This window comes from Pseudophryne corroboree, chromosome 9 (assembly GCF_028390025.1).
Source record: "Pseudophryne corroboree isolate aPseCor3 chromosome 9, aPseCor3.hap2, whole genome shotgun sequence".
Lineage (NCBI taxonomy): Eukaryota > Metazoa > Chordata > Amphibia > Anura > Myobatrachidae > Pseudophryne > Pseudophryne corroboree.
In genome coordinates this window covers 131,862,438-131,871,031 of record NC_086452.1, presented here as the reverse complement: position 1 = coordinate 131,871,031, position 8,594 = coordinate 131,862,438, and positions in this window count along the sequence as shown.

The window sequence follows — 8,594 nt, the reverse complement described above, 5'->3', positions numbered from 1 at the left end:
ATTATGTTGATACAAAAGTATGTTCAATGTATATTTTACAACAGTTTTATAGATTTTTATTAATTCTACTATTGTTACATATTTACCACAGATAGTTTGTTTGTCTAATATACAGATCACATAGCAGAATATGTGAGCACGTTGTTTTGATTACATATAGATGTTTAGCACTAAGTATAAGATGTTTTTTCACACATGCAGAGGACGCATACTATGTGAATGCCGCCTCTGCTCCTATAAGTTATTGTTTTGCACTGTGAGGTTTTGTAATGTCATCCCTTGTTGTTGTTTTCAGCTGGTTGCCATGGTCCCTGCAGCCAGATGAGTGATGGCACTACCAGCGCAATGGAGGCAGCCGTAACCGAAATTGCTCGCTACAGGAAGGCGGCTGGTGAGACTTGGGCTCCACTGACACAAACAGGGAGGGTGTAAATTTATGCATTGTGTATTTAAGCTCACTGTTATCACTTGGCTTTGTCTGAAGAAGGGGAGAAATCCCCGAAATGTCACTTGAATAAAGCACACCCTATGGGGCATTTATGCAAATTTACTACTGAATACAAGTCTCCGAGTGCCACCTATTGTATTGACCTTCCACGTTATTGGGGATCGCACCCCAGAGGAGGACACCGGAGCCGGTCAGTATATGCCCGGAGTGCAGGGAATTTCTATTTTATATATATATATATATATATATATATATATATAAGAAGTAGAATCAGATTGGTTGCTGTAGGCAACATCCCATCTTAAACAGAACTCCCATATTAGTAAATTTACCCCCATGTGTCTTAAATAACTTAGCATGCTTGTATCAGTCTAAGAGCTAGATGCGTCATCGCTTGGAAAGTGATAAAATGGTGAGTGAAAAAGCACCAGCCAATCAGCTCCTAAGTGCCATTTTTCAAACACAGCCTGTAACATGGCAGTTAGGACCTGATTGGCTGGTGCATTTTCACTCTCCATTTTATCACTTTCCAAGCGATGACGCATCTAGCTGTAAGTTATTTAAGATGCCAGGAGTGCTGCACCTGTGAATATGTGTATGTATATGTATATACATTACTTTATTATCAATATCAACGTTTCAAATGCCTTTTATAAACACCTTTCGTCAGGATAATATGATATAAAACAAAGTTTACCTTTATACCACCCTGTGCAAGTGAAAGACACATGGTCACAGCTGCCCCCACACATTTCCGGTTACTTATTAAAATACGTGGAGTGACGCCCATTTTCTTACTGTATCACTGGTATTTCCATGTGAAAGGGAAGGTACCCAGGTTCCCTGCTTGCTTTAATTGGATGGCCGGTCATCCATGGGAAAAATAATTTATATATATATATATAGAGTAGAGTAAAGATACACTCGGCACTCCGCCAAATAAATGTAGACATCTTGCCCGGTGCCTTCCTTCTGAGTTTGATATAAGTATGGTATGTAGGCGGCACTCGTGGACTTAATTCAAATAAGAAACCCGGACACTCCTGGGTTGAATACAACGTTTCGGATTTATTATCCTTCGTCAGGTATATAACAGATGCAAGAAATCAAGCTTACCTTTATGCAGTTAAGAAACACCAAGTGAAAGTGAAAGTAAGTGCAAAAACACTCCCCATGCTGCTGCTGCTGACGTCATCACCAATAGACGGCGCCTGAGCAGTGACTGGGACAAAGTGAAAATGAAAGTGAAAGTAAAAACCGTTACCATGGTTACAATGATACATTGTACAAACGGATATTACTACAGATGATCTTACAGCAATACTACAAAAAATAGCAACATAACCATTATAAGAAACAATTAAAGGAAATCATTTCATTCAGTCCATGCGGGGAAACAGTATTCAAAAGATGTATCCATTTAATTTCTAACTGCAGAAGGATCTTTCCTCTATCACCCCCCCTGATATCTTCCTTGACATGGTCCAACATCATGTAGCGTAATGAGGAGAGACTGTGCTTGCAAGTTTTAAAATGTTTGGCAACAGGCTGATCTATGTTTTTCCCTTCCAATATCTGCTTAATGGCGCTACGGTGTTGTGCCATTCTTTCTTTGAACTGGCACACCGTTTTGCCTATGTAATATAAGCTGCAAGGGCACCTAATGCAGTAGATCACATATTTGCTGGTGCAAGTAAAAACATGTTTTAATTTGATCTGTTTACCACTATGTGGATGCCTGATATAATTGCCGGTGTCCAGATAGGTGCAAGTAGTGCAACCTAAGCACCTGTAGTTTCCTGGTTTTTTAGTCATGAAGTGTTTAGGATATGTGGGTGACATGTTAGCAATGTCAACATGTATCACATGGTCCCCGATGTTTTTACCCCTTGTATAACAAGGTAGTAACGCACTTTCAGACAATTCTGCAAGGTCTGGGTCTGCTTGGACTACTGGCCAAACCCTTTTAGCGGTACTGACAATGGTCTTAGTAGATACCGTGTAATTGTTGACCCAAATCATGGTAGTGTCTATTTTATTAGGTTTGGGACAGGTGATATTCTTTACTTTAGGTGCTTTGAGTGCCTTAATTTTGGCTGATTGTAAATCCTTGTTGCTGTACCCCCTTTCTAGAAATTTTTTAGTCATAAGTTCCATTTTATTCACCTCATCAACAGGATCACTGCAAATGCGGTGAACCCGTAAGAATTGCGAATAGGGGAGACCTCTTTTAAGGGAGCTCGGATGGTGGCTGGAGGCATGCAGCATATTGTTGCAATCAGTGGGTTTCTGGTAAATAGATGTACTGAAGTCAACACCACGTATTTTTACCTCTACATCTAAAAAATGTATGTTTTCCTTTTGAATGTTCCACGTAAACTTGATGTGTCTGTCCCTAGTGTTGGCCAGTGACATCATATTAGTGAATTCCTCCTCTGTGCCCCTCCATAGGAGGAACACGTCGTCTATATATCTTGTATATAGGGGTATGAGATTGGCCAGGTCCTGGTTATCAAAGAACAATTGGTGTTCAACTAGGAACATGAAAGCATTCGCGTAGGTTGGTGCGACACAAGATCCCATCGCACAACCCCGGGTCTGCAGGAAAAATTCATTGTTAAAAATAAAATAATTTCTCTCCAAAACCAACCTCAAAAGTTGCAAGAAAAAATCCACATTAGGACCAAGATAGAGGGTGTTATTGGTAATCAAACTTCGTACAGCCTCGAGTCCCCTGTCATGAGGAATACTAGTGTATAGGCTTACTACATCAATAGTGCCTAGCCAGCAGTCTTCAGGTATAACACCAAAAGATCTGAGTTTATGCAAAAACATTGTCGTGTCTTTCAGATATGTAGATTGATTCTGAACTACCGGCTGGAGGTAAAAGTCAAGATATTTGGATACTTGATAGTACAAGGAGTCCCTGGCAGACACAATGGGTCTGCCAGGTGGCTTCTCACTGTTTTTATGCAATTTGGGAAGCATATTGAATACGGGTACCCGGGGATAATTACAACACAAAGCATTCTTTACAGATTCAGTAATATGTCCAGCCTCAACCGCAGACAGCAAGACATCCTCAAGCTCCCTTAGATACATAGCAGTGGGATCAGCCTCTAGCTTGGTGTACACATTATCATCACATAACTGTCTGTAAGCTTCATCTCTATAATCACATAAGTCTTGCACCACAATGCCCCCACCTTTGTCGGCAGGGCGTATTGTTATGTCATTACAGGTCGCAAGATCACGCAATGCCTGCCATTCAGCAGGTGATAAATTCATGGTGCTAGTGACATTTTCTTTTTCACATAAATCAATACAATTAGTGACAGTTCTAGTGAAAGCTTTTATGGCTGTGTTGGAAGAATAGGGGTCAAAGTTAGATTTTGGTTTAACAGGACATGCTGGTTTATCAATTTTAGTTAAAGGTTTATCAGAGTCATTTTTACTAAAGAATTCTTTCAGTCTCAGTTGCCTGTTAAGGCGACTCAGGTCAACTTTGCTTTTGAGACTATTATGGGGGTTAGTCGGAACAAAATTCAAACCTTTACTCAACACCGCAGTCTCAATGTCAGTCAATGTGCGTGATGATAAATTATATATCATTTCTTTGTTGTTTTTGCAGCTCGCTTTGGTCTCCCTTTGGCATTGGCCGCCACGTCTGGTTCTTTGTCTTCTGCGCCGTCCTCCTTTGCTCTCGTTTTTACCCCTAAAGGGGAACGACCTCTGGAATTGGTGCGACTGGTGCTTGGTAGTTCTGCTTCACTGTGAGAAGTTCCACTGGAGGTGTCAGTATCTTGAGATGATCGTCCAGATTGTTTATTAAATTTATTGAACCTCCTGCGGTATGGTCTCCGTCCGCCCGGTTGCGGATTCGCCCAGTAGTATACCCGGTTCTCATCATAGTCTCTATTGACAGTAGCCAATTTTTTGGTTTTAAATTGAATTAATTCAGATCTGTATTTTTCTACCTCTGTGTTTAATTTAGCGATCCAGTCCACAGAAGTATCTGAGATCAGAGCATCCAGGCTGTTCTGCTCCAGAGTTTTAATTTTCTCTCTGGTGATGGCTAACTCCCTTGTGGATTCTTCAATGACGAGCAGCATTAAGTCAAACGAGGCTTTATTTAAAACGGCTGCCCATTTCCGACAGAAATCTGTGTTGAAGCGTCCAATGGTGGGCATGTTTTTAATGCGAAAGCCCCTGGGGATTTTTTTCTCCCGAAAATAGTCCGATAAGCATACTCCATGTAGGTAGAAATCAGTTTCCCTGTTTCTGAGTCTCAGAAAATCAGTATAGATTTGTTCACTGGTTTTGACTCCAGTAGTTTGTGCCAGCTTGTCTGTAATCAGGATCCTGTTGGCATCAATATCAGATAAGGATAGAATTTCCCCAGTTAGTAGTGTAGTTGCTCTGTATCCTGGAACGTCCTCTGGTATCGTATCCATGATGTGCGGTCAGGTGCAGGATAAAATCAAAGAAAATATACTGACCCACTTGGTTCAAAGAAGTGCGGTTGCCTTAGCAATGGTGTGGATATGGCAGTCCAACCTATAGTAGAGTAAAGATACACTCGGCACTCCGCCAAATAAATGTAGACATCTTGCCCGGTGCCTTCCTTCTGAGTTTGATATAAGTATGGTATGTAGGCGGCACTCGTGGACTTAATTCAAATAAGAAACCCGGACACTCCTGGGTTGAATACAACGTTTCGGATTTATTATCCTTCGTCAGGTATATAACAGATGCAAGAAATCAAGCTTACCTTTATGCAGTTAAGAAACACCAAGTGAAAGTGAAAGTAAGTGCAAAAACACTCCCCATGCTGCTGCTGCTGACGTCATCACCAATAGACGGCGCCTGAGCAGTGACTGGGACAAAGTGAAAATGAAAGTGAAAGTAAAAACCGTTACCATGGTTACAATGATACATTGTACAAACGGACATTACTACAGATGATCTTACAGCAATACTACAAAAAATAGCAACATAACCATTATAAGAAACAATTAAAGGAAATCATTTCATTCAGTCCATGCGGGGAAACAGTATTCAAAAGATGTATCCATTTAATTTCTAACTGCAGAAGGATCTTTCCTCTATCACCCCCCCTGATATCTTCCTTGACATGGTCCAACATCATGTAGCGTAATGAGGAGAGACTGTGCTTGCAAGTTTTAAAATGTTTGGCAACAGGCTGATCTATGTTTTTCCCTTCCAATATCTGCTTAATGGCGCTACGGTGTTGTGCCATTCTTTCTTTGAACTGGCACACCGTTTTGCCTATGTAATATAAGCTGCAAGGGCACCTAATGCAGTAGATCACATATTTGCTGGTGCAAGTAAAAACATGTTTTAATTTGATCTGTTTACCACTAAGACACATCAAGTTTACGTGGAACATTCAAAAGGAAAACATACATTTTTTAGATGTAGAGGTAAAAATACGTGGTGTTGACTTCAGTACATCTATTTACCAGAAACCCACTGATTGCAACAATATGCTGCATGCCTCCAGCCACCATCCGAGCTCCCTTAAAAGAGGTCTCCCCTATTCGCAATTCTTACGGGTTCACCGCATTTGCAGTGATCCTGTTGATGAGGTGAATAAAATGGAACTTATGACTAAAAAATTTCTAGAAAGGGGGTACAGCAACAAGGATTTACAATCAGCCAAAATTAAGGCACTCAAAGCACCTAAAGTAAAGAATATCACCTGTCCCAAACCTAATAAAATAGACACTACCATGATTTGGGTCAACAATTACACGGTATCTACTAAGACCATTGTCAGTACCGCTAAAAGGGTTTGGCCAGTAGTCCAAGCAGACCCAGACCTTGCAGAATTGTCTGAAAGTGCGTTACTACCTTGTTATACAAGGGGTAAAAACATCGGGGACCATGTGATACATGTTGACATTGCTAACATGTCACCCACATATCCTAAACACTTCATGACTAAAAAACCAGGAAACTACAGGTGCTTAGGTTGCACTACTTGCACCTATCTGGACACCGGCAATAATATCAGGCATCCACATAGTGGTAAACAGATCAAATTAAAACATGTTTTTACTTGCACCAGCAAATATGTGATCTACTGCATTAGGTGCCCTTGCAGCTTATATTACATAGGCAAAACGGTGTGCCAGTTCAAAGAAAGAATGGCACAACACCGTAGCGCCATTAAGCAGATATTGGAAGGGAAAAACATAGATCAGCCTGTTGCCAAACATTTTAAAACTTGCAAGCACAGTCTCTCCTCATTACGCTACATGATGTTGGACCATGTCAAGGAAGATATCAGGGGGGGTGATAGAGGAAAGATCCTTCTGCAGTTAGAAATTAAATGGATACATCTTTTGAATACTGTTTCCCCGCATGGACTGAATGAAATGATTTCCTTTAATTGTTTCTTATAATGGTTATGTTGCTATTTTTTGTAGTATTGCTGTAAGATCATCTGTAGTAATGTCCGTTTGTACAATGTATCATTGTAACCATGGTAACGGTTTTTACTTTCACTTTCATTTTCACTTTGTCCCAGTCACTGCTCAGGCGCCGTCTATTGGTGATGACGTCAGCAGCAGCAGCATGGGGAGTGTTTTTGCACTTACTTTCACTTTCACTTGGTGTTTCTTAACTGCATAAAGGTAAGCTTGATTTCTTGCATCTGTTATATACCTGACGAAGGATAATAAATCCGAAACGTTGTATTCAACCCAGGAGTGTCCGGGTTTCTTATTTGAATTAAGTCCACGAGTGCCGCCTACATACCATACTTATATCAAACTCAGAAGGAAGGCACCGGGCAAGATGTCTACATTTATTTGGCGGAGTGCCGAGTGTATCTTTACTCTACTATAGGTTGGACTGCCATATCCACACCATTGCTAAGGCAACCGCACTTCTTTGAACCAAGTGGGTCAGTATATTTTCTTTGATTTTATCCTGCACCTGACCGCACATCATGGATACGATACCAGAGGACGTTCCAGGATACAGAGCAACTACACTACTAACTGGGGAAATTCTATCCTTATCTGATATTGATGCCAACAGGATCCTGATTACAGACAAGCTGGCACAAACTACTGGAGTCAAAACCAGTGAACAAATCTATACTGATTTTCTGAGACTCAGAAACAGGGAAACTGATTTCTACCTACATGGAGTATGCTTATCGGACTATTTTCGGGAGAAAAAAATCCCCAGGGGCTTTCGCATTAAAAACATGCCCACCATTGGACGCTTCAACACAGATTTCTGTCGGAAATGGGCAGCCGTTTTAAATAAAGCCTCGTTTGACTTAATGCTGCTCGTCATTGAAGAATCCACAAGGGAGTTAGCCATCACCAGAGAGAAAATTAAAACTCTGGAGCAGAACAGCCTGGATGCTCTGATCTCAGATACTTCTGTGGACTGGATCGCTAAATTAAACACAGAGGTAGAAAAATACAGATCTGAATTAATTCAATTTAAAACCAAAAAATTGGCTACTGTCAATAGAGACTATGATGAGAACCGGGTATACTACTGGGCGAATCCGCAACCGGGCGGACGGAGACCATACCGCAGGAGGTTCAATAAATTTAATAAACAATCTGGACGATCATCTCAAGATACTGACACCTCCAGTGGAACTTCTCACAGTGAAGCAGAACTACCAAGCACCAGTCGCACCAATTCCAGAGGTCGTTCCCCTTTAGGGGTAAAAACGAGAGCAAAGGAGGACGGCGCAGAAGACAAAGAACCAGACGTGGCGGCCAATGCCAAAGGGAGACCAAAGCGAGCTGCAAAAACAACAAAGAAATGATATATAATTTATCATCACGCACATTGACTGACATTGAGACTGCGGTGTTGAGTAAAGGTTTGAATTTTGTTCCGACTAACCCCCATAATAGTCTCAAAAGCAAAGTTGACCTGAGTCGCCTTAACAGGCAACTGAGACTGAAAGAATTCTTTAGTAAAAATGACTCTGATAAACCTTTAACTAAAATTGATAAACCAGCATGTCCTGTTAAACCAAAATCTAACTTTGACCCCTATTCTTCCAACACAGCCATAAAAGCTTTCACTAGAACTGTCACTAATTGTATTGATTTATGTGAAAAAGAAAATGTCACTAGCACCATGA